Source organism: Dryobates pubescens, chromosome 3, assembly GCF_014839835.1.
Source record: "Dryobates pubescens isolate bDryPub1 chromosome 3, bDryPub1.pri, whole genome shotgun sequence".
NCBI lineage: Eukaryota > Metazoa > Chordata > Aves > Piciformes > Picidae > Dryobates > Dryobates pubescens.
Window position 1 is genome coordinate 15,048,343 of NC_071614.1, and position 22,471 is coordinate 15,070,813.

Sequence of the window (22,471 nt, forward strand, 5' to 3'; positions counted from 1 at the left end):
GCCTCAAGCTGCACCAGAGGAGGTTTAGGTTGGAGGTTAGGAAAATCTCTTTGCTGCCAGAGTGGTCAGGGACTGGCAGAGGCTGCCCAGGGAGATGGTGGAGTCCCCATCCCTGGAGGTGTTCCAGAGCCCTCTGGCCATGGCACTTGGGGCCATGGTTTGGTGGCCATGGAGGGGTTGGGTTGGGAGCTGGAATTGACCATCTTAGAAAGCTTTTCCAACCAGAAGAATTCTGTGAATGCTCCTAACATCTTCCCACCTCAGACCCTGACTCCCATGGGTACCATCCCCCTCCCTGTGTGACCCAGAAATTGCCTTCCTCTACTGCTTATTTCTCCTGTGTTCTCTGAGTGTTCTCTTTCCCCCACACCTTCTGTTCACAGTGCTTCCCCCAGGCACTGGACATCCTCATTTGCACAACCATCACTGCCTTGCTCTGTGGATGCCTTTTCCCCTCCAATGCTTCCACTATGGTCCTTTCTGGCTTGAGTGGACCTCTGGCTCCCACTGAGCAAAGCTGTCAGTTGCTGTTTATTTCCTCACCTCTTCAATTTGGCTCCTGGGAGGATGTTCCAACAGAGCTTTTAGAGAGGCAGAGTAAAACCCCCTCAATACCTTAGGAAGCTAACAACCCTTGGCTGTGCCACCTACAAGGGAGTGCAAGTAGATCATTGCCCAGCTTGCTGCTGAGGGTCTGAGCACAGCACTTCCAGGTGGAGTTTTTAGCTATGGAATGTGTCTGTAGACCTTCAGGGTTAACAACCAACCACCCAACCAACCACCCTCCCCCAAAAGTATTATTTCCATGTAACAATAATTATTCTGCTGTGATTGAGGCACTCCACTAATTACTTTCTGGTTATTAAGGATATTCATAAAGTTCATGCTCTGATTTTCTGGTAGAGAGCATTTCTGGCTCTTCTGTTTATTGTTTTCAGAGGGCTTGTCTGGGAAAGAAACACAACTTCTGAAGCCTTTTGGTGGTTGTTGTTGCAGTTGCTTTTCACAGGCTCAAAGGTCTGGAATGGATTTGTTGTGACTTAGCTATTAGTGAAAAGCGTCTCCCATTCAGAGCAGCAAGGGCTTCTTCCTGGAGGGAAAGAGAGCTGGGATGTGTTGCAGATTCATACAAGCATAGAATCAATAAGGTTGGAAAAGACCTCAGGGATCATCAAGTCCAACCTGTCACCCAACCCCTCATGACTGCTAAACCATAAGTGCCACGTCCAATCCCCTCTTGAACACCTCCAGGGATGGGGACTCCACCGCCTCCCTGGGCAGCACATTCCAATGGCCAATGACTCTTTCCGTGAAGAACTTTCTCCTCTACCTTCTCAACTCTACTTTCAGGTCCTACAGTCAGGACTTTGGGGTCTCAGCTAGTGACAAACTCCCCAGGAGCCAGCAATGGTCCCTGGCAGCCCAGAGCCAGCTGAGTGCTGAGCTGCAGCCAGAGCAGGGAGAGCAGCAGCACAGGGAGGGGATTCTGCCCCTCTGCTCTGCTCAGACCACACCTGCAGCCCTGTTGTGGTGTTCCCAGCGTAAGAGGGGCATGGAGCTGCTGGAGAGGGTCCAGAGGAGGCCATGAAGATGGTCATAGGGTTGGAGACCCTCCCCTGTGTGGACAGGCTGAGGGAGCTGGGGGTGTTCTGCCTGGAGAAGAGAAGGCTCCAAGGAGACCTCAGAGCAGCCTTCCAGTACCTGAAGGGCTCCAGGAGAGCTGGGGAGGGACTTGTGACAAGGGCTGGGAGTGACAGGATGAGGGGCAGTGGCTTTGAGCTGGGAGAGGGGAGATTGAGACTGGAGATGAGGAAGAAATTCTTGATGATGAGGGTGGTGAGACTCTGGCACAGGTTGCCCACGGAGGCTGTCAATGTCCCTTCCCTGGAGGTGGCCCTCAGCACCACAGCTCTGCCTCTTTGGAACACCTCCAGGGATGGGGACCAGCCAGCTCCCTGGGCAGCCTGTGCCAGGCCTGGAGAACCCTTCCACTCCACAACTTCACAAACTACTCCAGTGGCTGAAAAGTCAAAAGCATTAAACACTTTGTCGAGGGCAGATCCTGCAGAGTGGAAGAAGTGAGGGGAGGGAAAGAGGAGAGGGAGCTGGAGGTTAAAGAAAACAGGGTGAGAGCAAAGCTCTGCAGTCAACATTAAGAATGTTCTGCAGTTTTAAAAATGAGAGGAGACAGTGAGAACAACAGTTGGAGAAGCAGAGGAGTTCATCTGACAGCTCTGGTAATTTATTTTTGTATGCATGAAAATTTATTAAGCCAGGAGAGACTGGAGAATGGTTTTGTTCTGAAGGGTGAGAAGTACGAGGTGGAGAGAGAGAGAGAGAGAGAGAGACTGGGACTGGGTGAGGGGCAAGAGGAGCCAGGCTGGAGAGGAGAAAATGAGACTGAGAAGGACCTTAGAGATGGAGATAGCAGGAGGCAAGGCAACAGAAGCTGAGGAGAGCAGACAGCAGAAGTTTTTATGGTGGAATCACAGAATACTGAGGGATGGAAGGGGCCTCTAGAGATCATCCAGCAGAGCAGTAGGCTGTTAGTAGAGCAGGAGGTTGTTAGGAGAGCAGCAGGTTGTAGAGCAGCAGATTGTTTGTAGAGCAGTAGGCTGTTTAGCAGTAGGTTGTAAAGCAGTAGGCTGTTTGTAGAGCAGTAGGCTGTAGAGCAGTAGGTTGTAAAGCAGTAGGTTGTAAAGTAGTAGGATGTTTGCAGAGCAGTAGGTCGTAAAGCAGTAGGTTGTTTGTAGAGCAGTAGGCTGTAGAGCAGTAGGCTGTAGAGCAGTAGGTTGTAAAGCAGTAGGTTGTTTGTAGAGCAGTAGGATGTAGAGCAGTAGGCTGTAGAGCAGTAGGTTGTAAAGCAGTAGGATGTTTGTAGAGCAGTAGGCTGTAGATCAGTAGGCTGTAGAGCAGTAGGTTGTAAAGCAGTAGGATGTTTGCAGAGCAGTAGGCTGTAGAGCAGTAGGTTGTAAAGCAGTAGGTTGTTTGTAGAGCAGTAGGCTGTAGAGCAGTAGGTTGTAAAGCAGTAGGTTGTTTGTAGAGCAGTAGGATGTAGAGCAGTAGGCTGTAGAGCAGTAGGTTGTAAAGCAGTAGGATGTTTGCAGAGCAGTAGGCTGTAGAGCAGTAGGTTGTAAAGCAGTAGGATGTTTGTAGAGCAGTAGGTTGTAGAGCCATAGGCTGTAGAGCAGCAGGTTGTTAGTAGAATAGTAGGTTGGTTGTGGAGCAGGTGATTGTAGAGCAGCAGGTTGTTAGCAGAGCAGTAGGGTGTTAGTAGTGCAGTAGGGTGTTAGTAGAGCAGCAGGATGTAAAGCAGTAGGTTGTTAGGAGAGCAGTAGGATGTCAGTAGTGCAGTAGGGTGTTAGTAGAGCAGGTGATTGGAGAGCAGTAGGGTGTTAGCAGAGCAGTAGGGTGCTAGCAGAAGAGTAGGGTGTTAGTGGAGCAGTAGTTTTAGAGGCTTGCAGGGGAGGGAAGGAGATGCTCTGCTCGCCGCTCCCAGCAGCCCCCTGCGGTAAGAGGCCCACTGGGAGCAGCAGCCTCTGGTCACAGTTTGAGGCTGAAAGGCATCACCTGGGAGGAAAAAAAAACCTACAAATGCATGAAATCTCCCTTTAAATCCAAGTGGGGAACTGCAAGGCAGGGAAGCCTGGCAAAGGCTTCTGGCCCTTGGTGTGTTTGTATGCGTTCAGCATCCTGAGCAGGGGATGTCTGTAATGAGAGCAGCATTTGGCCAAACCAGCCAAAGATGCATCTGAGACATTTCTGCAGCTGGTTACCATTTGATATCTTTTAACAGGGGAATATTTTCTCTGATAGCCTTCCTTGTGTTCCTCACACAAAGGGCACTAATTATGCTGCAGAGAAGAATGAAGCAGCTCAGATAAGGAGCAGATCAAATTCATATCCTGTGCTACCCCAGAAATCTGATAGGAGATTGAATTTCTTCCCAGGGGGGAAGGTCAGGCTTCCAGATAAAAAAAAAAATAACAATAAAAAAAGCTTTTTCACTCATTTCTGGGCAGAGTTAGGACACTGGCACCTGAGACAAGGTCTGCAAAGGCAAGCTGGGAGGTGGGTCTGAAGCCCACCAGTGTTCATGGGTGCTCTAGGTCTTGCTTTGGGGCAAAATACTACAGCAGAGCCAAAGGTGAAAGAGGTGAGCACAAAGCCAGAGAATCAGAGGATGGCTTGAGCTGGAAGGGACCTCTAAAGGGCCTCTAGTCCAACCCCCCTGCAGTAAGCAGGGGGATCCCCACAGAGATCAGCTTGCTCAGAGCCCCATCAAGCCTGGCCTTGAGTGTCTGCAGGGACACCACCTCCCTGGGTGACCTGTTCCAGTGTTTCACCACACTCATAGCAAAGAAATCCTGATGTCCAACCAAAATCTACCCTCCTCTAGTTTCAAACCATTGTCCCTCAACCTGGCACTCCTAACCCTTGCCAAAAGTCCCTCTCAGCTCTCCTGCAGCCCCTTCAGATAGTGGAAGACTGCTCTAAGGTCTCCCTGGAGCCTTCTCTTCCCCAGGCTGACCAGCCCCAACTCTCTCAGCCTGTGCCCACAGGGGAGGTGCTTCAGTTCCCTGAGCATTTTTGTGGCCTCCTCTGGACCCACTCCATCAGCTCCATGTCCTTTCTATGTTGAGAGCCCCATAGCTGGACACCATGTGAGGCCACACCAGAGTAGAGCAGAGAGGCAGGATCACCTCTCCTGATCTTCTGGCCAAGCTGCTTTTGATGCAGCTGAGGATGCCACTGGCTGGAGTGGTAGGGGGAGAGGGAAATGGCCTCAAATCACACCAGGGGAGGGTTAGGCTGGAGCTCAGGAAAAATGTCTTTGCTGCAAGAGTGGTCAGGGACTGGCAGAGGCTGCCCAGGGAGGTGGTGGAGTCCCCATGCCTGGAGGTGTTCCAGAAACCTGCAGCCATGGCACTTGGGCCCACGGTTTGGTGGCCATGGAGGGGTTGGGTTGCTGGTTGGGCTGGATGAGCTTAGAAGGCTTTTCTAACCTTGATGTTTCTAGGATCTTCTGATGGCTCTATGATTCCATGATGAAATTGTTTCATGATTCAATTATTCCATGATTCTGTGATTAACTGATTCCATCATTCAGTAACTCCATGATCAAATAATTCTATGATTCCAGGATTCCAGGATTAAATGATTCTATGATTAAATGATGCCAGGATTAAGTGATTCCATGCTTAAATGATTCCATGATTGAATGATTCCATGATTCAATGATTCTGTGATTCAATGATTCCATGATCCTATGCTTGAGATTCCCTCCAAGACCAACGCCCTGCCCACCACATTCCCAATCTTCTCCAAAGCATTTTCATTTCAAGCAATCCTCAAATAACCCTGGGCAATAAAAGCAAATTTTTTTCTTTTTTTGCTCTTTAGCTATTTCCACTTGTTTAGAACCTTACTAAATTAATTAAAACAGAGAGAAATCTTATTAAGGACCAGCAAAGAACTGAATAATTATCTCTTATCTAAAAAGCCTTCCCCCCCTCCTCCTTTTTACTTCCAGCCTCACACAAAACCTGTCTTAATTTGAAGTCAGTGACTTGAGAGAGGGAGAAAATGGAATAAAATCTCTTTTATTTTTTGCTGCTTTGTTATCCTTTATGGCTTTGACTCCAGCTCTAAAAAAAAAAAAAGGAGAAAAAATAATAATAAGCAATTAATTCTGCAACTTGGGCTTGTGGTGGATGTCACTCAAGCTGCAAGAGCTTATTGGGTGGTTCAAAGGATAAAAATCAAGGAGGCCCTCTCCTAATCCCTTTGCAAGGGAACAGGTTTTGGCATTAAAGAGGAAAAAACAGGAGGGGGGGGAAAGGAAGAGAAAGAAAAAAGGAGAAATAAGAGGAAAAGGGGGGAAAAAGAAAAAAAAAGAAACAAGAAAACAAGAAAATAAAGAAAAAAGAAAAATACAGAAAGAAAGGAAGAGGAAAAAATAAAAATAAAGAAAAAGAGAAAAAAAGAAAAAGGAAAAGAGAAAAACAAAAATAAGAAAATAAATAAAAAAGAAAAATAGAGGAAAAAAGGAAAAGAAAAGAAAAAAAAGACAAAAAGAAAAAAAGAAAACCAAGAAAATAAAGGAAAAAAGAAATCCAATAAAATAAAGGAAAAAGGCAAAAAGAAAAAGGAAAAATAAAGCAAAAAAAGGAAAAAAGAAAAACAAAGAAAAACCCCAAGAAATTAAAGAAAACCAAGGAAATAAAGAAACCTAAAAAGGGAAAAAAAAAAAAGAAATAGAAGAAAAGCAAAATGATAAAGAAAAAAAGAAAACCAAGAAGAGAAAGGGAAAAAAAAGAAAAAAGTAAACCAAGAAAAGCCAAGAAAATAAAGAAAAAAAGAAAAATACAGAAAAAAAGGAAAATACAGAAAAAAAGAAAAGGAAAAAAGAAAAATAAAGAAAAAGAAAAATAAGAAAATAAAGACAAAAGAAAAATAAAGACAAAAGAAAAATAAAAGCAAGAAAATAAAACAAAAAAATAAAGAGAAAAAGAAAACCACGAAAATGAAGGAAAAAAGAAAAAAGGGGAAAATAAAAACAAAAACAAAAAAGGAAAAAGGAAAAACAAAGGAAAAAACCAAGAAAATAAAGAAAAAAGGAAAATAAAGAAAAAAAGGAAAAAATAAATAAAAAGCAAAGCCATATAGGAAAAAAGAAACCCAAGAAAATAAAGAAAAAAAAAGAGAAAAAGGAATAAACAAAAATAAAAAAAGAAAAATGTACAAAAGGAAAAAAAAAAGAAAAAAATAAAAATAAAAACAAAGAAAAAAGAGAAAGATAAAAAAAACAAAGAACAAAGAAAAACAAAGAAAAAAAGAAAAGCAAAGAAAAAAGAAAACCAAAGAAAAAAGAAAACCAAAGAAAAAAAAAAAGAAAACCAAAGAAAAAAAGCAACCCAAGAAAAGAAAGAAACCCAAGAAAATTTAAAAAGAAAGGGAAAAGGAAAAGAAAACAAAACCAAAATAATAAAGAAAAAAGAAAACCAAGAAAATGAAGAAAAAAGGGGGGGGGGGGGAAGAGAAAAAAGAAAATAAAACCAAAAATAAGGGAAAAAAAAGAAAAATAAAGGGAAAAAAACCCCAAAGCCAGAGAAGTAAAGGGGAAAAAAGCAAGCAGTGGCAGTGCTGTGGCCATTAGCAGCTGCTCCCTCAAGCAACCCAAAACACACACATTGAAATTCTCCAGCAGCGGCTCCCGAGGCTCCCCAGATGGTTTCCAAGGAACTGTCCCTAAATTGATTCCGATAAAAATGATCTGCTGCGATTGTTTCCTGTCAAAAGGGAGAGCAGGACTTGTCCCCCACGTGCCGCTCTGCCCACTCATGCAGAGAAGCCAGCTGCTGGGACAGATGTTGCTCTAAGCACTTTATTTTAGGGTCATTACAATGGTTACAGGGGTGAGGCTTTCATTGGTTTATAAATGGTGCTTACGAGCCGGGCCGCGCCGAGGCTGCCGAGCTGCTTTGTGCTGGGGAGCCACAGAAACAAGCCCAAACGGCTTCCACCCTCAGTCCTGGCTGCTCGGGGCTGCTTTGGGCACAATCGTCTGTGGAGGGCCCTTCCAACCCCTACCATCCTGGGATTCCAGCCTTCCAGCATTCTGTGATGCCATGGTTCCATGATGCTTTGATTCTCAGAGGTCATTCCCAACCCCTAGCATTCTGTGAGTCCATCATTCCATGGTTCCACGATGCTTTGATCCTCAGAGGTCATTCCCAACCCCTAGCATTCTGTGAGTCCATCATTCCATGGTTCCACAATGCTTTGATCCTCAGAGGTCATTCCCAACCCCTAGCATTCTGTGAGTCCATCATTCCATGGTTCCATGATGCTTTGATCTTCAGAGGTCATTCCCAACCCCTAGCATTCTGCGAGTCCATCATTCCATGGTTCCATGATGCTTTGATCCTCAGAGGTCATTCCCAACCCCTAGCATTCTGTGAGTCCATCATTCCATGGTTCCACGATGCTTTGATCCTCAGAGGTCATTCCCAACCCCTAGCATTCTGTGAGTCCATCATTCCATGGTTCCATGATGCTTTGATCCTCAGAGGTCATTCCCAACCCCTAGCATTCTGTGAGTCCATCATTCCATGGTTCCATGATGCTTTGATCCTCAGAGGTCATTCCCAACCCCTAGCATTCTGTGAGTCCATCATTCCATGGTTCCATGATGCTTTGATCCTCAGAGGTAATTCCCAACCCCTAGCATTCTGTGAGTCCATCATTCCATGGTTCCACGATGCTTTGATCCTCAGAGGTCATTCCCAACCCCTAGCATTCTGTGAGTCCATCATTCCATGGTTCCACAATGCTTTGATCCTCAGAGGTCATTCCCAACCCCTAGCATTCTGTGAGTCCATCATTCCATGGTTCCATGATGCTTTGATCCTCAGAGGTCATTCCCAACCCCTAGCATTCTGTGAGTCCATCATTCCATGGCTCTATGATCTTCAGAGGTCCTTCCAATCCCTAGCCTGCTATACATCTATGATTCCATGACTCTATGCTCTTCAGAGGTCCTTCCAACCCCTAGCCTGCTATGGGTCTATAATTCCATGGCTCTATGCTCTTCAGAGGTCCCTCCCAACCCCTACCATCCCGTGACTCTCTGATTCCATGGCAGCAAAAGGGGTGAAATGCTTGAATGAGGCAGGATGAGGGAAAACCAACACAACAGTTCCTTTTTCTTGCTGTATTTAGAAGAATCTATTTACTTAGACCTGATGTAAAAGAATCATTGAATTGCTTGACTTGGAAAAGACCTTGAGAGAAGGCTCGAGGAGACCTTAGAGCAGCCTTCCAGGTCTTGAAGGGGGCGACAGGAGAGCTGGGGAAGGACTTTCAACAAGGTCTTGTAGTGATAGGACAAGGGGGGATTGAGTGAAGCTTGAAGAGGGGAGATTGAGGCTGGAGATGAGGAAGAAATTCTTGGCAGTGAGGCTGGGGAGACCCTGGCACAGGTTGCCCAGGGAGGCTGTGGCTGCGTCCTCCCTGGAGGTGTTCAGAATACAGAATGCAGAATTAACCAGGTTGGAAGAGACCTCAGAGATCATCCAGTCCAACCTATCACCCAACACCATCTCATCAACTAAACCATGGCACCAAGTGCCTCATCCAGGCTCTTCCTAAACACTTCCAGTGATGGAAGTGGACCAGGCTGGATGAGGCCTTGAGCAACCTGGGCTGGTGGGAGTTGCCCCTGTCCATGGCAGGGGGTTGGAACTGGATGATCTTAGGGGTTCCTTCCCACTCAACTCATTCCATGAATCTATGGAATCACCAAGTCCAACTAACAACCTAGGGCCACCATGGCCACGAACCTGTGTCCCAAAGTGCCAGCCAACCACCTGAAATGCAAAACCTGCCTCAAAGACCTTTCATCCTTCCTTTTCAACTGCTGAAAGACTTTGCTTCCTGGCAGCACAGCTGATTCCTCTGCACTTTGCCTCCCATGGCACTGCGAGCTCCAAGTGTCAGACAAGCAAAGGTTTGAGGCTGGTTGATGAGAGCAGAGCAGAGTGGGTCCTGTCTACCTCCCTGCTGCCTTCCCAAATGCTGCTCTTTGGCACTGGGAGCACACTCAGGCTTTACTTAGAACTATTTGGCTTTAAAAAGCCCAACCCTTCTCTCTTGGCAGCTTCCATGGTTTTCCATGGCTCATCTAACTTGGGACTGACTCTGCCCTGTGCATGTGATGTGTTGGTGCAGCACCGAACGTGTCACTGAGAAACAGAACAGCAAAGAGATGAGGCTCAGGAGAGGGAGAAAAAACCCACCCCAAACCCAGCAAGGTTGGCAGATCCAACTCCTTTTCAGATCCTCCTGGAGCCTTTTATAGCCTCCACTGCAAAAACGTGGCCAACCTGTCTTTCATCCTTGTCCCTCTGTACTTGTTATGACGCCGACAGTTCCATTTAGCTGCCTTAATTGGGGGGCTGAACTCTGGCAGCCAAAGCCTGTGTTCCAGGTGGTGATCACAGGGATTCTCAAGGATGTTTTGCCACCTTGCCTTTGCATGTTTAGCATAAAGAGAGAGAGAAAAAAGGGGGGGAGGGGAGAAGGTCAAAGTATTGAAAAGCGAAGTCCAGCCTTGGGATGCTCACTGCAAGAAAGTGAGGGCTGGAGGGTGTCCACAGAAAGGCAGCAAAGCTGGGGAAGGGTCTGGAGAAGAGGGCTGGGGAGGAGCAGCTGAGGGAGCTGGGGAGGAGCAGCTGAGGGAGCTGGGGGTGGTGAGTGTGGAGAAGAGGAGGCTGAGGGAGACCTCATTGCTCTCTGCAGCTCCCTGAGAGGAGGCTGCAGTAAGGTGGGGGTTTGGCTCTGCTCCCTAGTACAAGTCATGGGAGGAGAGAAAATGGCCTCAAGTTGCACCAGGGGAGGGTTAGGCTGGAGATGAGGAAAAATTTCTTTGCTGCAAGAGAGGTCAGGGACTGGCACAGGCTGCCCAGGGAGGTGGTGGGGTCCCCATTCCTGGAGGAGTTCCTGAAAGGTGTAGCCTTGGCACTTGGGGCCACGGTTTGGTGGCCATGGTGGGGTTGGGTTGATGTGGAACTGGCTGCTCTCAGAGGCCTTTTCCAACCTTAGTGATTCCATAATGATTCCTATCATTTCTGGAAGAGCTTATGGCAGGTGTTATTCAATTCTAAAGGTCTCTGTCATCATCTAACATCTTTGGAAGTAAGACTTAGCAGACTAATGCAAAGCCAGAACTGAGCTGCACTTCCACATCCACAACCAGGGAGGCTGTGGATGCCTCCTCTGGATTTAAGCCTGAGGAGAGGACATTGAGAGTGGAGATGAGGAAGAAATTCTTGACAGTGAGGGTGGGGAGACTCTGGCACAGGTTGCCCAGGGAGGCTGTGGCTGCCTCCTCCCTGGAGGTGTTCCAGGCCAGGCTGGATGAAGCCTTGAGCAACCTGGGCTGGGGGGAGGTGTCCCTGCCCATGGCAGGGGGCTGGAGCTGGATGCACTTGAAGGTCCCTTTTAGCTCCAACCAATCTAGGCTTCAATGATGATGATGGGCAAGACTCAGGATTAATTCTCTGCTTCTCCAAAATGTCCTTCTCAGAGCTGTGTGTGGCTCAGGCATTGCTCAGAGAAGAGAAAGAAAACATCCTGATGCAAACAAGCTTGAGTCCTTAGGAGAGTTTTGGATACTCTGCACACCAGGCATGACAACAGAAGGCTGCTCACAGCCTGGGTGTCACTCCAAATTCCATTATACTTACATTAGATGCTGTTTGTTCCTCTTGCAAATGCACTGACAGATTTTTGCAGCCCTCTTCATGTTTGGTGGTTGGGGGTTTTTTGTTGTTTGGTTGCTTTGTTGGTTGTTGGGGTGTTTTTTTCCTCCCCCCCCCCCCCTTCTTTTCAATGAGTGAAAGGTTTGCAGCTATTTTAGCCAGGGAGCTGCTAAAAAACCCCATAAAAATCAAACTAAAGAAGGAAATGTTGTTAAAGAAAATCAAAGTTCACAGGCTCACAGGATGTCAGGGGTTGGAAGGGACCCAAAGAGATCATCAGTCCAAACCCCCTGCTAGAGCAGGACCATTCAATCTAGCTCAGGTCACACAGGAACACATCCAGACAGGGCTGGAAAGGCTCCAGAGAAGGAGACTCCACAACCTCTCTGGGCAGCCTGCTCCAGGGCTCTGGGAGCCTCACAGTGCAGAAGTTCCTCCTCATGTTGAGGTGGAACCTTCTGTGCTGCAGTTTCCAACCATTGCCCCTTGTCCTATCCCAGGGTGCAGCTGAGCAGAGCCTGTCCCCTCCCTCCTGACCCCCAGCCCTCAGCTATTGATAGACATTGATTAAATCCCCTCTAAGACTTCTCTTTCCCAGAGAAAAGCCCCAGGGCTCTCAGCCTCTCCTCCCCAGGCAGTGCTGAAGTCCCTTCAGCATCCTTGCAGCCCTCCCTTGGACTCTCCCCAGCAGATCCCTGTCCCTCCTGAGCTGGGGAGCCCAGAGCTGGATGCAATATTCCAGGTGAGGTCTCAGCAGGGCATAGCACAGGGGGAGGAGAACCTCCCTGGATCTGCTGGCCACACTCTTCTGAATGCCCCCCAGGATCCCCTTGGCCGTCTTGGCCCCCAGGGCACATTGCTGTCCCATGCAGAACTTGCTGCCCACCAGCACTCCCAGGTCCCTCTCCCCAGGGCTGCTCTCCAGCAGATCACCTCCCAACCTGTCCTGCTGCAGTTTGTTCTTCCTCCCCATCTTGTCTACCTTGAAGTAAGCCAAAAGAAATGGTCCTTGTTTAGAACTGGATGGAAATAGGTTCTTTAGGCACTAGGAGTGGGATGCCTGCAAAAGGGATCTGATGGATTGCTGCACCTTGTGGAACTCACAGAGTGACAGAATGGTAGCAGTTGGAAGGGACCTCTGGAGGTCATTCAGTCCAACCCCCCTGCCAAGGGAGGGTCACCCAGGGCAGAGCAGACAGAACACATCCAGGAGGGGCTGGAATGACTCCAGAGATGGAGACTCCACCACCTCTCTGGGCAGCCTGCTCCAGGGCTCTGCCACCCTTCAGTCACACAAGTTCCTCATGTTCAGAGGAACTTCTGCTGTTCCACTCTGTGCAGGGGTAAGCCCTGGTGCTGTCCCTGGGCACCACTGAACACAGCCTGGTCCCAGCCTCCTGACCCTGATCCTTGGAGTATTGATCAGCATTGATCAGATCCCTTGCAGTTTGCCCTTTTGCAGCCTAATCAGCCCCAATTCTCTCAGCCTTCTGTCCTCAGAGGGAGGTGTTCCACTGCCTCCAGCATCTCTGTGGCTCTGTGCTGGACTCTTTCAAGCAGTTCCTTGAGGTCCCTCTTGAACTGGGGAGCCCAGAGCTGGACACAATACTGCAGATGTGGCCTCACCAGGGCACAGTAGAAGGGGAGAAGAACCTCTATTGACCTACTCACCCCAGCCCTTCTAATAAAGCCCCCCCCAAATACCTTCACCATTGTGAATCTATAACCCTAAGCCAAGCCAACAGCTCAAGTACCAGGTTAGGCTTAGCTCCCAGGGGAAGAGAAGAGGCAGAAGCTGAATTCATTTGGGCTACTGAAGGATGGCTGGAGGCGCAGGCAGCACCTGTGCCTGCGTGGGTGTGTTTTGCTGCTCCTGTTGATGAGTTTCTGGAGGCCTCTGATGGAAACCACATCCTCTTGCTGGGAGGTGTTTATTAAAGAGGCTGTGAGCACAAAAAAGAACAATCCCTCCCCCACCCCCCCTAAACAAAAAGGCTATCAGGTGGAGATCTGATTGTCTGTGGTGCTCTCTGTGACTGAGGTGGAGATGTGACCTTTGCAAAGCAAGAGGACTTCCCCACCTCTGTGACACCCTGGTGGCTGACTTTGCAGAGCTTTGCACTTTCACCTGTGGGGAAAGTGGATTCAGAAGGGGCTTGTCTTGATTTAATAATAGATAGAGCCTTTGGGGGTTGTTGGGGTGGGTTTTTGTATTGCCAGTGCAAATGGTTCTCAAAGGAGGGAGCTCAAGATGTCAACAACCAGAACTGAACTGCCTTGGAATCACAGAATCTCTCCCTCTACCATGGCTGGTGCTAGGTCATGTCCCTTAGCACCACATCTTGAGTCCTGCACCCAGCTCTGGGGCCCTCACTCTAAGAAAGACATTGAGAGGCTGGGGCAGGACCAGGGAAGGGCAAGGAAGCTGGGGAAGGGTCTGAAGAACAGGGCTGGGGAGGAGCAGCTGAGGGAGCTGGGGGTGTTCAGGCTAGAGGAAAGGAGGCTGAGGGAGACCTTCTGGCTCTCTACAACTCCCTGATATTTGAATGAGGTGGGGGTTGGTCCCTTCTCCCTTATAACAAGTGATAAGATGAGAGGAAATGGCCTCAAGTTGCCTCAGGGGAGCTTTAGCTTGGATCTGAGAGGAAACTTGTTGACTGAAAGGGGTCTCCAAGCCTGGCACAGGCTGCCCAGGGAGGTGGCTGAATCCCCATCCCTGGAAGTGTTTGGAAGAGGTAGGGATGTGGTGCTGAGGGCCATGGCTTAGCCCCAGCCTTGGCAGAGGTAGAGAATAGTTGGACTGGAGGATCTGAAAGGGCTTTGCCAACCACACTGATTCTCTGATTCATGGAATCCTTGATCCATAGAACAGTTTGGGCTAGAGAAGGACCTTCAAGAGCATCCAGCTCCAACCCCCTGCCATGGGCAGGGACACCTCCCACCAGCCTAGGCTGCTCAAGGCTTCATCCAGCCTGGCCCTGAACACCTCCAGGGAGGGTACAGCCTCCCTGAGCAACCTGTGCCAGAGTCTCACTGCCCTCACTCTCAAGAATTTCTTCCTTCTCTGTCACCTCATTTAAAAGCCTTGAATGCCAAAGAGGCTGCTGCCAGTCCTGCTGTTCTGTCACAGGACCAAGGCCTGGGCCAGGGACATTTCTTATGCCAAGGAGGAAGCTTTTGTCTGTGTCTTGGCTTCCCTGGGCACGCAGGCAAGAGGCATTCAGGGTACAGTGCAGGGCTCTGTTCCCTGCCAGGGAGCCCAGGTGCTATCAGCTGTATCAGCCTAGCAAAGCTAAGCTGTGGCCTCAGCACTGCACTCTCATTGCAGCAGTGACCCTGCTCAGTTGCTGCTTAGCCTTTGCCAGTTCCAAGAATCTCCTTGTGTGACCTTGCTGTGTCTTTCCCAAGTGCTTGCAGCCCTGGGGAGGAAAGGTTCAGTGCAAAGACTGAGGTGGCATTGCCTTCTCTCTCCTGCCAAGCTGCCGGCAAATCTTAATTCCAAAGCTGCTTTATCAGCCTGCTCACTCTCCTCTTTGTAATAAAACTTCATCATGATAACGTTATTAAGCAAACATTAGCAACCAGCTTTCATTAGACCCTGCTTAACTAGATCCTGGAAGTAATAATAACCTGATCTGTAGCCTCCTGCCCACCACAGCTGGAGAAACTGCAGGGGAAAGATGCAGAGCCCTGGAGCTGGGATGAGGTAAGGACACACCGTTGGCTCTGACACTTCATTGTTTCCTTTGCTTGACTTCCAAAGTGCTGTTTGAGGACAGGAGCCAGTCCTCTGCTCTGCTGAGACCCAGCCTGGAGTATGGTGTCCAGTTCTGGTGCCCCCAACACCAGGACTTGGAACTGTTGGAGCAGGTCCAGGGGAGGCCACCAAGATGAGCAGAGGGCTGCAGAACCTCCCCTGTGGGGACAGGCTGGGAGAGTTGGGGCTGTTCAGCCTGGAGAAGGCTCCAGGGGGACCTTAGAGCTGCCCTCCAGTGCCTGAAGGGGCTCCAGGAGAGCTGGACAGGGACATTTGACAAGGGCTGGGAGTGCAAGGACGAGGGGCAATGGCTTGGAGCTGGGAGAGGGGAGACTGAGACTAGAGAGGAGGAAGAAATTCTTGGCAGTGAGGGTGGGGAGACTCTGGCACAGGTTGCCCAGGGAGGCTGTGGATATCCAACAGGTGTTCAAGGCCAGGTTGGATGAAGCCTTTGAGCATCCTAGACTGGTGGGAGGTCTCCCTGCCCATGGCAGGGGATTGGAGCTGGATGAGCTTTGAGGTTCTGCCCAACCCAACCCATTCTATGGATCTATGATATCACAGCCCAGGTCTTTAGAGCAAAGTCTGATCTTTCTAGAGGATAAGATTGTGAAGCCTGTTTGATGATTATCCACCTTGGCATCCACCTGCAGGGAGGAGAAGGATTCAGGAGCAATTCTTTCCAGAGAATCATGGAACCATTGTGGTTTCCTTCACCTGGAGGCAGCACTCAACCCAGCAGCAGTGGGAAGTAGCAGATGTGAGTCACTGGGCGAACAGAACATCTCTAAGAGACCTGTCAGGTCATCACAGTTAATTATTGCCACTCAACAAGGCCAAGCCCTGGGTCCTGCACTTGGGGCACAACCACCACATGAATCTCCAGGCTTGAGGCAAGCTGGTTTGAAACTGCCCAGCAGAGAAAGTCCTGGGGGTGCTGGTGGGCAGCAGCTGAAGATGAGCCAGGGAGAGCCCAGGTGGCCAAGAAGGCCACCAGCAGCCTGGCCTGGAGCAGCAATGGTGTGGCCAGCAGCAGCAGGGCAGGGATTGTCCTCCTGGGCTCAGCATCAGTGAGGCCACAGCTTGAGTGTTGGGTTCAGTTTTGGGGCACTCACTCCATCACTGGATGAGCTTTAAAGGTCCCTTCCAGCCCAAACCCTTCTATGGTTCTATGATTCTATGAATTTGGCTTAAGTGAGAGATTCAGAACCAGAGAATAAGAGAATCAGGACCCGAGAGCCAGGGTATCGGGACCTGAGACTCAGAGGATCAGGACCAGAGAGCCAGAGGACCAGGACCTGAGATTCAGAGGATCAGGACCAGAGAGCCAGAGGATCAGGACCAGAGAGCCAGAGGACCAGGACCTGAGATTCAGAGGATCAGGACCAGAGAGCCAGAGGACCAGGACCTGAGATTCAGAGGATCAGGACCAGAGAGCCAGAGGACCAGGACCTGAGACTCAGAGGACCAGGACCTGAGATTCAGAGGATCAGGACCTGAGATTCAGAGGACCAGGACCTGAGATTCAGAGGATCAGGACCAGAGAATCAGAGGATCAGGACCAGAGACTCAGAGGATCAGGACCAGAGAGCCAGAGGATCAGGACCTGAGACTCAGAGGATCAGGACCAGAGAGCCAGAGGACCAGGACCTGAGACTCAGAGGATCAGGACCAGAGAGACAGAGGACCAGGACCTGAGACTCAGAGGATCAGGACCAGAGAGCCAGAGGACCAGGACCTGAGATTCAGAGGATCAGGACCTGAGATTCAGAGGACCAGGACCTGAGATTCAGAGGATCAGGACCAGAGAATCAGAGGATCAGGACCTGAGATTCAGAGGATCAGGACCAGAGAGCCAGAGGATCAGGACCTGAGATTCAGAGGATCAGGACCAGAGAGCCAGAAGATCAGGACCTGAGATTCAGAGGATCAGGACCAGAGAGCCAGAGGATCAGGACCTGAGATTCAGAGGATCAGGACCTGAGACTCAGAGGATCAGGACCAGAGAATCAGACGATCAGGACCTGAGATTCAGAGGATGATTAAGGTTGGAAAAAGCCTCCAGGATTCACAGATTGCATTGGGCTGGAAGGAACCCTCCAAGGTCATGCTGTCCAAGCCCCTGCAGGCAGCAGGAACAACTCCAGCTGGAGCAGGTTGCTCAGGGGCCCTATCAAGTCTGGCTTGATGTAAACAGTCAACAATGAAAGAGAAACCTCTGAGAGCAAATCCCTCTTTTGGCCATGCCAGATCTCCCAGCCTGACTCCTGCCTGAATGGTTTAATGCTATGTTGCCAAGCAAGCTTTCATGTGCTCTTTGAGTCTTCTTCCTCTAATTCCTGCTAATTATTGTAATTATATTTAATATGCAATTCTCCAAGTGCTCTTCATGTGCTTTTATTTCACATCACTCCCAAGATTTTCTCCTTCTCTGGAGCACACCACTGTGAAACTGGCATCAGTTGGCACCGCCAGAACCAAGCTCCGTGGCTAATTGTTTCCTTGTGTCTGAGAGGTTGGGGACCTCACCGGTGTTCACAGAGACCTGAAGGGTGGCTGCCAGGAGGATGGAGCCAGGCTCTTCTCAGTGATGCCCAGAGGTGGGATGAGGGCCAGTGCACACAAACTGCAACCCAGGAAGTTCCAACATGAAGATAAACTTCTTTGGTGCAAGGTTGTTGGAGCCCTGGAGCAGGCTGCCCAGGGAGGTTGTGGAGTCTCCTGCTCTGGAGCCTTTCCAACCCCACCTGGATGTGTTCCTGTGTGACCTGCCCTGGGTGGTCCTGTTTTGCAGGGGAGTTGGGCTGGATGATCTCTGGAGGTCCCTTTCAACCCCTGGCATTCTATGAATCTAGGAATCAATCTGTGAATCTAATCTAGGAATCTAGGAATCAATCAATGAACCTAATCTAGGAATCTGTGAACCTAATCTAGGGATCTAATCTATGAACCTCTGAGTCTTGATGTTCACAGCCTCACAGATTGCATCTTGTTGTCAACCAGCATCTCCAAGCCCTCTTACCACAGCTTTTTCAGGGCCCTGAGCACATCAAGAGCTCAACTGCCCTGCTCAGCCTCTTCTGGGATCTTCACTCACTCTCCCAGCCCAGTTTGGGGCCACCAGTTCCTGCAGTCAGAGCCCTGCAGTGCTGGTTTCCAGCTCTGTGGCAGCTCTCACCTCTTTTTGCTGCTGGTTGGATCTCCTGGCTGGGTCCTGGCTGGTCACTTGCACTCAGGGGCTGCCAGTGGACCCCATTGCCAGCCTCACAGAACCACAGAGCTTTGGGGGTTGGAAGGGACCTCTGGGCTGCCAAGGGAGCTCTGGGCTGCTGATGGACCTCTGGGTTGCCAAGGGAGCTCTGGGCTGCCAAGGGACCTCTGGGCTGCCAAGGGACCTCTGGGCTTCTAAGGGAGCTCTGGGCTGCCAAGGGCCCCCTGGGCTGCCAAGGGAGCTCTGGGCTGCCAAGGGACCCTTCCTTCCCAGCTCCATAACACCACAGAATGGTGAGGTTTGGAAAGGACCCCTGGTACTCATCTAGTCCAAGCCCCCTGCTAAAGCAGGATCACCCACAGCAGGTTGCCTACCTCAGCTGTGTCTCCTGGGCCCTGGGGTTGCTTCTGGGCCATGCTGCTCCTCAACAGGCTGCATCCCATTCCATGCAGCCCCAGGCTGTGTTGCTGCCAAGGTTTCTTCCTGCCAGATGCAGGACTTTGCATTTGTCCTCGCTGAATTTCATCAGGCTCCCGTTGGCCCACTCCTCCAACCTGCCTGGGTCTCTCTGAATAGCAACCCAACCACTTCCCTTCATCATTTATGTATGCAGAGCACACACAGGCATCCAGAAATGCTTCCCTGCCCTAGATTTTGGAGTACCAAAATGGTGCAAGTATCTGTCACCCTTCATGGCTCACATGTGCTTCTCCAAGAGCCACGGTGTAAATGAAATTCTCTGCTCAACTCTGCTGTCTGCTGAGTTTGACATGTAGAAAATAACTCTCCCACTTCTCCAGTGAGCAACCAACTCCCCCCCACCCCCTGCTCCAACCCCCCTTCCCCCAGCCCCCCTCTAATTCTTAGCTCTCCACAGGAGAACTAAAAACCACTGCACTGCTTTGGAGGATCAGAGAAGGCGCTGGGGGGGGCGGAAGGGACCTCTAAAGGTCAGCCAGTCCAAGCACACTGCAGCCAGCAGGTACAGCCCCAGCTAGGTCAGGTTGCTCAGAGCCACACCAAGCTTGACCTTGAAGGTCTCCAGGGGTGGGGTCTCCACCAGCTACTTAGGCAACACATTCCCACCTTCCACCACCCTTAGAGTAAAGGACTTCTTCCTGATGGCCAAGCTAAATCTACCCTGCTGGAGTTTCCAACCATTGCTCCTTGTCCCAGTGCTCCTTGCCCTCACGGCAAATCCCTCCCCAGCTTTCTTGTTAACCCCCTTCAAATATTGAGGGCTCCTCTACAAGATCTGCCTGGAGCCTTCTCCTCTCCAGCACAGCCCCAACTCCTCAGCCTGTGCTCCCAGCAGAGCTGCTCCAGCCCTTGGAGCATCTTTGTGGCCTCCTCTGGCCTCTCTCCAGCAGCTCTGTGTCCTTCTCCTGCTGGGGACAGCAGAGCTGGAGGCAGGATTGGAGGTGAGGTCTGAGCAGAGCAGAGCCCAGGGGCAGAATCCCCTCTCCTGCCCTGCTGCCCACCCTGCTCTGGCTGCCCCAGAACTGCTATCTGCTGAAGTCTCAGAACTGCAAAGAAAGGAATTAACATTTAGAAAGGTTTTATTTGCAAGTCTTTGGGGGGGGGGTAGGGGGGTGAGGAGATGTTCTGCTTTTTTTCCCAGCAAGCAAACTGGCAAACTTCGAGCAGAGGCAAAAAGCATCTTGGGGAAGGTGTTAATAGGAATTCCTTTGGACGATAGCTTTTGTTTTGCTAATGAAGCTGAACTCGGGAGCTGTGGCCGCCTCTGATTTCAGCCGTGGTCTCTGGGTCACTTCTCCCCCTCGCTGGCAGTTGCTGGTTTAGCTCCCGACGTGTGAAGCGCTTCAAACCAAGTCGGAGCGATCCATCTGACACAGCCTCGCAGGCAGTCTGTGCCGCCAGCAAACAATGAGAAGCTTTAGGTTCAGCAAGCCTTGAGCCACCTCGGTGCCAAGCCTGCCTGAGGCTAGAAATCTGGGACACTCCACAGCCTTAAAGCCATGGCAGCCCCCCACTGAAAGTTCCTGGACGTCTGCAGGCAGAAGTAAACTGGAATGAGACCAGGCAGGTTTGGAAGGGAAGGCGTTTGGAAGCTTGTTGACATCACTGCATGTCCATCAAAGAGGAAAAACTTCCTCTGCTGGGGGGATGCTTGACCTTAATTCTCTGCTACAGGAGGCTGAAGCCTGCTGAAAGGCTTTGGACTGCTCCAGAATCACTGAATTTTGCAAGAGCTGCTTGTAAGGAAGGATGAAAGGGGGGGGAGAATCAACAAACCAAACCCAACACTTGGCTTCATTGCATGCCTCCAGCTCGGAGTTTCAGCATGGCAAGGCTGCTCCAGTGCAAGGAGAGGGATTTGCATGCAGTTGTTCCCTGGAAAGAAGGAGACAGTTGGGACATGGGGGAAATGTTTGTGAAGGAGACAGATACCTCCTTTGAGATTGTCACATCAGAAAGGCTCCCAGGCTGCTACAGAAGATAGAGAAGCAGCATGCATAAACCTCAGATAATTTTCCCCACACCCTCTGGAGAGGAATGAGAAACCATCCAAAGCTTCTACACTTCTTGCAAAGGGCTTTGGGCAAATCTTCTTCTTCGTCTTTCCTCTCCCTTGGCTTCCAGAGAGGGGGACCAGGGGGCTCAGATCCACTCTGACACCCAAGAGGGCCAATGGGATCCTAGGGAGTGTGTCCAGCAGATCCAGGGGGGTTCTCCTCCCCCTCTGCTCTGCCCTGCTGAGACCTCACCTGGAATATTGCATCCAACTCTGGGCTCCCCAGTTCAGGAGGCTAGCCCAGGCTGCTCAATGCCTCATCCAGCCTGGCCTTCAACACCTCCAGGGAGGAGGCAGCCACAGCCTCCCTGGGCAGCCTGTGCCAGAGTCTCCCCAGCCTCACTGGGAAGAATTTCTTCCTCATCTCCAGTCTCAATCTCCTCTCTCCCAGCTCAAAGCCATTGTCCCTCATCCTTCCGCTCCCAGCCCTTGTCAAAAGTCCTTCCCCAGCTTTCTTGTAGTCCCTTCAGGTACTGGAAGGCTGCTCTGAGGTGTCCCTGGAGCCTTCTCTTCTCCAGGCTGAACAGCCCCAACTCTCTCAGCCTGTCCCCACAGGAGAGGTGCTCCAGTCCTGTGATCATCTTGGTGGCCTCCTCTGGACCTGCTCCAACAGTTCCATGTCCTTCTTGCCCTGGTGAAGCCACATCTGGAATATTGTTCTGGGGTCCTCAGTTTGAGAAGGACCTCAGGGAAGTGCTTGAGAGAGTCCAGCCCAGAGGCACAGAGCTGCTGCAGGCAGTGGAACATCTCCCTGGGAGGCCAGGCTGAGGCAGCTGGGACTTGGAACTGGGAGCAGAGCAGCCTGAGGGCTGCCCTCAGTGCTGGGGGTAAAGATGTGCAGGGCTGGAGCCAGGCTCTGCTCAGGGATGGCCAAGGACAGCAGCAGGGGCACTGGGGGCAAGCTGGAGCAGAGGAGGTGCCACAGGAGGGAACAGAAGGGAAACCTTTGTCCCTGTGAGGGTGGCAGAGCCCTGGAGCAGGCTGCCCAGAGAGGTTGTGGAGTCTCCTGCCTTGGAGCCTTTCCTACCCCACCTGGCTGTGTTCTGTGTGCCCTGCCCTGGGTGATGCTGCTCTGCCAGGGGGCTGATCTCTGGAGGTCCCTTCCAGCTCCTAACCTCCTGTGGCTCTGCTTTCCTCCAAGGCCCAGCCTCACCACATTTCTCCTGGGAGAGCTTCCCCAGTTCCCATGGACCTTTAGGGAAGTCTCATTTTGCCACCCAGCCAGGAAAGCAAAGTGAAATCTCAGGCATTTACAACCCTCTGATGGTTCAGCGATCGGAGCTGGTGAGAAGGGCTTCCACTCTTCGCTCCATATCGCTCCTTCCACTTGCTGATTTGTAGAGTGGATCAGGGCTCCAAGGGGTTTTGTGGAAGGAGCCCTCCCTCTATTCCCCTAAGCAGCTGGGAGAAGAGCTTGGAGCTGGCAGCTGTTTCTGACTGATTTCTCCCTGTTGTCCATGCCTGGCTTGTTTGATGCAGATAATTCACCCAGACCACAAAAGCAGAGAGCCTCAGCCCAGGGATACAGATTTTGATCTGTGCTTTGCAGATGTCCAGGGCTGAAGATTCATTTGGGATTTGTGTCTCTCATCTCTCACACACTCAGCTGGCCTGGGGGGTCTGGAACTTGGCCTGGCAACCTTGAGAGGGCAAAGAGGAGTCTGAGGCATGGGGAGAGCACAAACACCACACAGACTGCCACG